Below are 10795 nucleotides of genomic sequence, written 5' to 3' on the forward strand. Positions count from 1 at the left end.
GGCGAATCCACCATTGTATAGAAACTGGACATTGATATAATGAAATAAATAAACCAAAAACCATGAAAGGGGAATGAAAAGTGGTGTCTCAGTAGAATTACAGGTTGCTGAAGTTGCGCAGCGAGGCTTTCTGGCACGAAGTCAAGATCCTAGAAATCTAGGTCAGCTATCTACTCCGAAGAGAATAAGTTTCCTGAGGATGAATCCTCTCACGTTAAGGTGCAAGAAAGAACACAAAGGATGCCAAGTTTTAATTCATTGAATTATTATTATTATTATTTTTTTAATGTTTCTGGTTTATTTCCTAAACCTTTACATTTATACAATATCGTACACACTTTAGATAAAATATTTGTTAACTTAGGTTATTCGTTAATTCTGTTAGTCTGTAAATGGAGTATTCTCTGAAGTTATGTCTGTCCAGAAATGTACAATTGCAGTCACCATTTTTCTATTGTTTCCCATTAAAATGTTGCTCTAACATTGTTCTGTTTCCAATTCATGTGGCGCAGCGGCATATCTTTTACTAAACATTTGTCTTTTCTGGTTTAATGCTTCGCACTCCATTATTATATGGCGGATTGTTTCTGTTTCATCACTAATTCGGCAGAATCTGCAATCAGTGTTGTTGTCTGGGAATGGCTTCCATTTTCCCAAGATTTGTTGCGTTGGTTGGAGATTCATCCTGAATCGTAGAAACATGTCTCTGATTTGGCGATCAGGAAATAGGTTTAGGTAGTGAGGTAATTGATTCATTGCTCTGGATTCCCCATCACATGTGAGCTTCAGGTTGAGCTTAATTCATTTTTCAAGCATTTAAAAGCTGCACAATGGACCAAATCGTGATCTCTTGTCACGTGAGTCAAGGATGGAAACAGAGTTTGAACTTAGAGTTCCAGACACAATGTTCGTTGTAACATCCCTGTTTTAGATAATTGTTAATAAAACAGCAACTTGCCATCTTCTTGAGTTTGTCTGGTTATTTGGACTTATTCTGGTGTAATCCCATCCAGTAACAGAAGCACCTTCCAAGGGCCATAAACTCAGAGCGGAAAAGGGACTGAGATAAGGTGCTGGAGGGGTGGGGCTGCTGGAGGGTGGGGCTACCCCCGTGCGCTGTACGAAATTCAAAGGGGTAGCTCACATTTTTCACTGTCAAAGGTTCCGGTACGTCCCCATGTTGGGGGGACGACCACAAGGATGGAAAAAAGGGGATGGGACGTATGAGTAATGCACATGCACTGTAGATGAAATATGCATGCGAACACAAGGAACCATGAGAAGCACCCATGTATTTCACGATAGTACATGCTGGCAAGTGAAGCCCCAGTGCACCCACAACAAGCGACCTTGGCAGGACAAGAGGCAATGTACACATGCATTCACTGTGTACATTCTCAGCAGACACTGCCTCAACCTAACAGTAAAAGCACTCATTGGCCTAATACCATCCATGCCAATCATTAAAAAATTAAAGTTATTCACCGTAGTGACTAGAGTACCCATAGTCCCATTTCCTCCATCCTTGTGGGCATCCCCCAAGATGGGGATGGTACTGGAACCTTTGGCACTGAAAAATTGATCTTCCCCTTTAAATTTAGTATAGCGTGCTGGGATGCGGCCCGCCTGGCCCCCGTCCCCTTTGAACACATCGGACGCTTAGATACCTGGCTGCGCCTATTATATATTAGCCATTGGCATACTAGCAGGAGAAGGCGGGTGGGACGTATGGAGGAAAGGGGACTATGGACTACGAGTACTCTAGTCACTACAGTGAGTAACTTTAATTACTCATACGTCCCGTCCCCTTTTCTCCATCCTTGTGGCGATTTCAATGAAAAGAACATAGGGTGGAACTGTGATAATCTGCTGCATATCTAGGATGAAGCAGAAAGGTTCTTCAGAACTGCCTGACCAAACTACATCACGTCTGGAGATGGTGTCCAGTGAGTAGTGCTTACACAACGCAGATGGAGTGGCCCAAGTAGCCGCCTTGCTGATGACATCCCAAGAAGCATGTCTCTGAAATGCGACTGCTGTGGCCTTGGATCTGACCGCATGGCCATGAATCCCCTAAGGAACAGGTCTGCCCGTGGCCGTGTATGCCTCCGAAATGGCCTGAACCATCCGACGGGCAATTGACGACTTGGAAGACTGACAGCGGGGGAGGAGCGACCAAAAGTCACAAATAATGCCTCGAATTTCCTGAAGGATTTCGTCCAATTGAGATAAAACCTGAGGACCCTCTTAAGGTCCAAGGAATGCAGGTCCCTCTCTTCCTCTGACTGCGGGTTCGGGAAGAACACCGACAGGCAGATCTATTTATTCAGATGAAATGGGAGAGACCACCTTGAGCAAGAAGTTTGGGTGAGTGTGCAAGATGACCTTGTAGTTGTGAAACATGGTGAAGTGCTTGCACAAGGACAACACCTGCAGCTCACTAACCTTGTGTGTCGAGGTGAGATCCACCAGTAAGACTGTCTTTAGTGTCACCAAGCCGATGTCCACAGAGGCCATCGGCCTGAAAGGCTTGCGCTGCAAAGCTGCAAGAAGCACATTGAGGTCCCAGACCAGGTGCACCCTTTGCACTGGCGGAAACAGCCTATACAACCCCTTAAGGTGAGCCTTAACCACCAGGTTGGCCGCAGAAAACACAAGCTCTAGCAAATTATTGTAAGCCCCAATGGCCACCAAATAATTGCAGCAAGTATCCCCCAGAACGAGCCAGGTGTGCTGAAAAAGCCAGTACGTCATCCAGAGGACAGTTGACAGGGTCCAGACCTATGTCATGAGCCCAATGGCAGAACCTTGTCCATTTATTCTTATACTGGGACCGAGTCGAAGGCCTCCTGGCCTGCTGAAAATGATGTGCCAGTTGTCATCCGAAAATTGAGCATGTCGAAGCCTCAGTTGGTCAGCAACCAGGCAGCCAGCTGGGCCGGGTTCGGATGTTCCACTGCCTCACCTTGCTGCGTCAGGAATCCCCTGCTGGAGATGTGGAGGTAGAGGGGACCCTGGTAGCACAACTGCAGTAGATCTGAAAACCAGGGTCTCGAAGGCCAGTAGGGAGCGATCAGGATGAGGCTCCAATCCACCAAATCCCAGAACTTGCAGAGAGTCCACTGGAGCAGAGGGGTGGATGGGAGCGCATAACACCTGCAGCCATGCCAGCAGATCTGGAAGGCATCTCTCAGAGGCCTCTGTCCTGCCCATGAAGCAAACTGGGGGCACTTGTCATTCAGAGGGAATGCAAAGAAATCCCGGTCCGCGAACCCCCTAACGCTGGAACATGGGGCGACAAGGGGTTGGTGTGCAACTCCCATTCGTAAGTGTTGAACCCCATGCGGCTCAGCTGGTCTGCTTCTGCATTGCTGTCCACTAGGAGGTGGACTGCTGAAATCCAAAACCCCTCCATCAGGGCCCATTTCCAGATCGCTACCGCTTCCATGCAGAGGAGGGGAGGGGGATGGGTGGAAATCAGGTGCCCCCTGCTTGCTCAGGTAAAACATGGTAGAATTGTCCATCCTGACCAGAACTGGCCTGTCCCTGATCAGGGGCAAAAATGCCAGAGGGCCAGGCCCACTGCCCTGACCTCAAGCCGATTGATGGACAGGAAAGCTTCCGTCCTGGACCATGCTCCACGAATCGCATAACCCCCCAGTGTAGCACCCAGCCTGAAAGGGAGAAGTCCGTCATCATCACCAGGGAAGGCTCCGGTCGGGTGAAGGGGGATCTCACTGAAACATTGCAACCGATCAGCCACCAACAAAGATCAGGCAGTAGGAGCCATAGTATTGGGACCCTGTCTGACTGAGACCCCGTCTGCTGATCCCATTTGGCCACCAGGTGGAGCTGGATGCACCTAATCTTGAGGCGAGCATGCTATACAGTGAGCACGCAGGAGGCCATCAGGCCCAGAATGTGCTGGAACCACCATGCTGAGGTGGTCGTGTTGGCTAGAAAGTGCCCACCACCTTGTGGAGGGACAGAATCTTCTCGGGTATAGGAAACATCAGTTGAACAGTAGTGTTTCAACACACCCCAGTTCCTGAGATGGGCAAAACTGTGACTTCCTCTGCTTGAGACGGAAGCCAGCTGATGAAGGATATGTGCCAATGTCTGGCAGGAGTGTTTCAACACACCCCAGTTCCTGAGATGGGCAAAACTGTGACTTCCTCTGCTTGAGACGGAAGCCAGCTGATGAAGGATATGTGCCAATGTCTGGCAGGAGTGTAACACCCCTTGGGGTGACGCCACTCTCACCAGACAGTCGTCCAAAGAAGGGTACAGATGATGGCCCTCCGAGTAGTCGAAGGCCTGCCACTGCTTTCATCAACTTCATGAAGACACGAGGAGCCGAGTTTAAGCGGAAGGGCAGGACCTTGTACTGAAGGTCACACGACATAATCGTAAACTGCAGACATTTCCAATGCGGTGGGTAGATGGGAACATGCATGTACGCATCCTTGAGGTCCAGGGAACACAAACACGGGCAAGAGGGTGTCTGTGTTGGCTTGCCACAGATGCAGTCCTGAGACGGAATAACAGCGCTTTCCCAAAGACTCAAGGACTTGGTCCTCTTTGGAGAGGCTGCTGGAGGTGGCTCACGTGGATGAAACCAGCTGCAGCCACCACTGAGGAATGCAGCTGCGGGTGGGAGGCAAGGAGGATTGGCGCCCCGTCTGTCAGCCTAAACCTGCTGTCCAACTTCTTGTTCATCTGGGCATTGGCCCTGGGCTTCTCCCAGACCTTTTGTGCTACCTGCAGACCATCCTTCTGGAGAGGGATTCCAGACTGGATCATGGTGCGTTTCCCAAGACCTCTGCTAGCACTCTCGACTCCTGGGGGGCCTCCTCGGGCAGAGGGACCCCAAAGAACTCCACCAGGCCCTGAAGGCAGTCATGAAAGGCCTTAACTGATGCTGAGGGTTCATCATTCTGGTTCTCATCCCCACCCTTTTTTCACAGACCGAAGGGAATCCGGGCCCTGGCACAGGTCTGGAGCCAGAGACAGATACAACAGCTGTTGAAGGGGAGGCGTTGGTGGCACAGGAAGAGAGGTCAGAACAACGGGTAGGGCCTGGACCAGGGGATGGACCGGCACTGGAACTGACAGCACTGGAGGGCTGGGTGGAGTACTGATAGGAGGGGACTGGGGCGGTGGTGACCTGTGAGATGACTTCCTTGGTTATAGGTAATAGTTTCAAATGCATAGGATCGAATGCCAAAAGGGTCGAATCAAAAGGACCTAAAACCAAAGGGGTGAATTTATTTTTTTATTTTAAAAGAATATATATATATTTTGGGGGGGGTACTGCCGAAACCCCCTTTTTTGTGGTAAAACCACCTTTTCATAAACGGAAACCCCAAAAAATATATATTTTAAAAAAAAAAATTCGACCCTTTGGTTTTAGGTCAAATTGAGTCGACCCATTGGCATTCGATCCTTTTGTATTGGGTACTTTAACTGGACACAGACTTCCTTCACAATGTCCTTCAGGAGCCCCTTCATCTGAGGGGAACGCATGAAGAGGAGGAAGTGCTTGAAGAAGCGGTCCTCGCAAGCCGCCGGGTCTCTAGGGATCTGGCCCTCCGAGGCACTGCGTCTCAGCTCCTGGTCGAAACGGTGAGGAACCTGGTGCGTGTAGCCTTAAGGCTGTGATAGGTAGATGTATCCCTGAGGAGACCAGAAACCTTCACTGTAGAATCTGCTGCTGCTTCCAGAGAGAAAGGGGCTGGGGTCATCCTGCAAAGCTCATTTGATGGGCAAAAGCACTGGCGTGCCTTGGGCTGGATCCAAGATGCCCACCGGTCTGGGAAGCTCCGCCAAGTGCCTCTCTTCCATTTTGTAGCCTTGTGCCAAGCACTGGGTGGGTGGGCGGCCGCGGAGGCCCTGAGCCAACAGAAGGCTCAGACACAGGAGGATACAGCTTGGGTATTGCACCCAAAGAAGAGGCGTTGACCACAGAGATCCCTCTGGTTGGCATTGAGCCCTCAGGTCAGCCAGCTGGCAGTCGTAACGTTCTTACTCACAACCTCAGAGCAAGCTCCGATAGGCTAAAAGCCCTCAGCACCTGTAGGTGGCACTTGACGATCCCTTACCCTCTAGGGTAGAAGAAGAGGACAAACGTGATCACTCTTCTGAGGACAGCATGCTAGGGCCCCCTGAGCCCCTGCTCTTGGAAGCTGGAACAGCCTTAGGTCTGTCCACGGAGCGGCTGGAAGACCCACGGGCCCCTCGCCTTGATAGCCTTTATCGGCCTTCAGCCTGCCAGAACCTGAATTTAAGGAACCCCGATCCGTGGGAACCCCGGGAAAAGAGTCATTGTGCTGTGGAGCCATGCTGAATAGAGGGCCTACCTTGTTTTGATGAGAGGTCCTGGAGACTAAGTCCTTAAGGTGGGGAGAAGGAGAAGTGTGGATGATTGGACTCCACCGTGACAACCTGTGAGTTTGAGCATTGCAAGCCGAACATGCGTACCATCGGTGATCAGGCCCAAACACTGAAGACAGAGTGCATGTGGGTGCAATGCCAGGAACTAGTGGTCACATGATGAAGCACATCTCGTGAATCCTCCCGCGGCCGACATGTGCCGGGGGAGGCGAGGCACCGAAGGAAAGTTAAAGATTGAAAAAACAAAACGGGGAGCAAGCGGAAAGCTAAAAAAGTGTCTGTGCTGGCTGCCAGGTCCGACACCGTCCGGCGGCATAGTGTTCCCACGCCCGAGGCCATGCCCTCGCATGGTATGCTAAATTTAAAGGGGAAGCTCAATTTTTCACTGCCAAAGGTTCCGGTACCGTCCCCATGTTGGAGGACCCACAAGGATGGAGGAAAGGGGACAGGATGTACAAGTACATGGTATTACTTCTGTCAGTGTTGCATTCCTTTGTAGCAGTGTTGAAGCATGTCATACCATGCATAGGGATGGGCAAATTTGCACTGTGGTTCCTGTAGTTCTATGTGTGTATACTGCAGCATTGTCACTCATGTCATAGTCCTGTGGGTTGTAGGCTGTCATGTGTGGGTTTGGAGGGCAGGTCCTACATGTAATGGGCTTTGACAGGGCATGCATTCTTCAGTTGTGGTAATGCCCCCCCGCCACAGGGTATTTTATTTGTGCTGCGAGAATAATCTGTGTGATGGGACTTGTACTAGCCCAATATACATAACCATTGCCCTCTGTCCCTCTTCATGTGTCCAGGCAGTGTGCTGTTCCACAGGACCATGGCATTGTGGGTGGAACCAGGGAAGTGAGCACAGCAGTGTTATTAGGAGGTCAGAATTGCAGGTCACCTGGACATTGAGGGAGTGGTACTGTTTCCGGTTGTGGTATACCTCTTCAGATGCCTGGGGGCCACCAACTCCGCATGGGTGCAGTACAGAGCAGTCCAGAGCAACTATCACGTTGGGCATGTGTGCTGCTTCATGGAAATGTGCCTTCATGGCATTCTCCTGTGCCAGGGTGGTGTGCAGGGAGATGTGCTGGGAGACATGGCGCAGGAGTGCTTCCAGCACCTGCAGGAGAGAATTTGAATATGTGGGCTGGGACATGCCGTGCAGCATGCCCACAGTGTGCTGGAAAGTGCCTGTTACCAAGAAATGCCGGAGCGACTCAAGCTTCAGCAATGGCGGTAAAGCTGTACTAATGTTGATCCTGCTCTGTATATCATACTGAATCAGGGTAAGTAGCTCAGCGATGGTCTCTCTGTTTAGCCAATACAGGGTGATTAGCTGGCCATCAATCAAGGTCCAGGGTGAGGGCCTGACCCGTGGTATGTGCGCTCGCCTTGCATGGCGTCGTCTCCTCCTCTACTCTGTGTCCCATACCCAGTGTTGTTCTTCCAGCCTCTACTACTCAACACGGAGCTGGTGCAGCTGCACGTCCATGTTCACAAGAGCTAGTGGCAACATGATGGTGTTGGAAATTGTGTTTGGGGAAAGTGTGGGCTTTATGTACCCTTCCTCAGTGGATTGGGTGCACCTGTTGCTTAATTTCCATCACCTGTATGCATTTACCAACACCTTTATGGTGGAAGTAAGTACACTGTGCTTTTGGTGGTTTTACCGCTCAATTTCAATGGTATCACTGCCATATTGCAACTTGTAATATGGTAACACGGTAATGTGATTTTGGCAGGAAATCCGTCAGTGTTGATTCTTCTGACGGTAGTACTGTTGGTGGTTATTACCATTGGCTCCTAATTTGCAGTACGGTAAAAGAGGCAGTAATACCATTACCGCCACTTTAAACGTATACCACCATACTTAGAATGAGCCCCATTGTAATGTACAAATGCAATGCTCCATGCCGTAGGCCAGTAGAAATACACTGCCTATGTTACTTGTAAATTGTTCTGGAAGTCAGTCCACCAAAACTTCGGTACCTACATTCTTTTTGTAAATACTGATCAACAGTAAGATAGTACATATGTGCAACCCCTTTTTACTGTACAAAGAAATGTGAACCATTTGTATTAACAATGCATTACATACAAATCTGCTGTCATTTTCACAACATGATTGTGATACTATATTCAAACACACTTGGGTCATTTAATAGGGTGGAGTGTAAAAGGAACGCTTCAAATATGTTTACACTTTCCTTTTATGCTCCAACCTATACAACGTGGAGAAAGGTCACAGAACAGGGATAACGTCTCTGCTGTGCTTTCCTCATCGGTTGTGAGAGAGCACTCATAAAATTCATGACTGCTATTGGAGCTGGTTAAATGAATCTCATGCTTTCCCAGGAAGGAATACTGTAAACATATGGAAGAGGTATGTCTCTGAATCAGTTGCCAGTCAAAAGTAAAACCATGTTTTTGTGTCTTGTTGACGCGCATTCTGCGTGTCACAAGTACATAAAGTGAATATTGAGAAGAAGTTGCATCCTGACAGATGTGTGGAAAGCACTCTTATGTCGATTTGATCTTACCGATTCTCAGATCTTGTGCAAGTATTGTTTCAGTAGTATCAAAAAAAGTGCAATGCCCTCAAGGAGTGTTTTGAACAAAATGGAAGTGCGTGCTATTCCCTCAGCTCTGCAGAACCTGAGTATGCTTGAGGTTATTGCATTAGAATCATCCATTTCAGGTTGGAGATAAAAGCTTCCTTCAAAAGGACTTGTGCAAGAAGTGAATGGTAAAGTGGTATTTACCACTGTGTTTAAAAGGAAATGTTCAGAATCTGGGTTTGCCGATTGAGGATTAATTGTTGATATTAGTGAATGGTGGAGCAACAAAAACTGGAGAACAAAGAACATTGCCGATTTGAAAAAGGTGAAAGAAGCACTTGCATATTTTGCGAAGAATACACCTTAAATGGCAGTTGGACAATTTCAGCATCTTAGTAATGTCGAGTTTTCTTATTTATGTGAGTACTACACTATTCATCCTTGGAATTCCTGTGAGGTAATGTGTCATGCAATAGCGTTATATAAACTGCAGCAAGTAAGGGTTCACAGATAAGTTTGTGGGAGAACAGTTGAGAGGCTCAGTGTTTCCCAATGCTTTTTATTCTGGAAGAGATGGTTTGCTGGATAAACATCCATTATCCATTTCACACATGTATTCGGAGGACCCATGCTTCAGCACACAGTACATTTTTCACTTGCTGTACGAGAGCGAGTTCTCCACTCTTTATAATTCAGTGGCACACAATCTGAAGACTGGCACACGTTTGAAAAACATCACTGCAAGTATAAGTGTGAAGAGGGTCATGGAGAAGCATGAGTTTTTAGAAAGCAAGCTAACCATAATTGTTGCTAACATGCATGGAGCTCAAATGTATTGATACAGGCGTCATTCAGAGGTCAGGTGTATGCTGTAAAACTTGGGCTCCCACCACCCACTTGGTTTGTAACTCTGTGCAGACTATGAGTGGGGAGATCTGGTGGTATTCATGAAACCAACCTCTCAAAAAGTGGGGTAGAGCATTTGACACAGCTGAAATCTGTGCCGTGGACTCTGTTCTGTGAGACTTTTTTCCACCATTGTTTTCTAGCTATGGTGCATTTCATATGCAGCAAAGAGAATGCGCCATTTGGACATGTTGAACATTTCTTTTGCGAAAAGGTATATCAGTCTTCTGGAGCACATCACCTTCATATGTTTCTATGGGTGAGAAATGCCTCAAAGCTTGTTGAAGATATCAACAGTCCTGCTTTGGAGATCATTGACCAATATGTGACATGTGAACTTCCAACAGAGGCTGAAAACGCAGAGTTGCGTTTGAAGGTCTTATGTTTCTAAATGCACAAGTTCTGTAAAAATTGCCAAAGAAGATCTTAATGCAAAGGGAAATACTACGCAAGGTGTAGATTTGGATTCCATAGACCAGTTTGTTCAGCTGGTCAGGTATTCTGTTCGACACCACGTGACTGCAAAATCACCCAAAAACACGTACAATCTCAAACGCAATGAACAGTCCCAGTTCATCAATGACTACAGTCCAGTCATTGCTCTGCTTTGGAGTTTGAACAGTGATGTTCAGTATGTAGCAGACGAACAGTACTGTTGTTGGACGATATGTTAAAGCTCATCTGATCAAAGCTAAAAAGAGCAAAGAAAATGGGATTTGGACTGATTTGGCAGTTGGTAAGAGCTTGAGTCAGAAGTTATTCCGTTTTTGCATTAACATGCTTTCACTGTAGTGTGGTGCATAGGAAGCTTCTGATAGACTTGCTGCATGCATGCAGAATGATGGTGTGTAGTATAGTGTAGCATAGCTTCATGAGACATAAAGGTTACACTCGCTGTTAAACTAAAACCATCACTTGTTCTATTATTTATCTATT

Source organism: Ambystoma mexicanum, chromosome 3q (genome assembly GCF_040938575.1).
Source record: "Ambystoma mexicanum isolate Mex_15411 chromosome 3q, UKY_AmexF1_1, whole genome shotgun sequence".
In the NCBI taxonomy this organism is placed as follows: Eukaryota; Metazoa; Chordata; class Amphibia; order Caudata; family Ambystomatidae; genus Ambystoma; species Ambystoma mexicanum.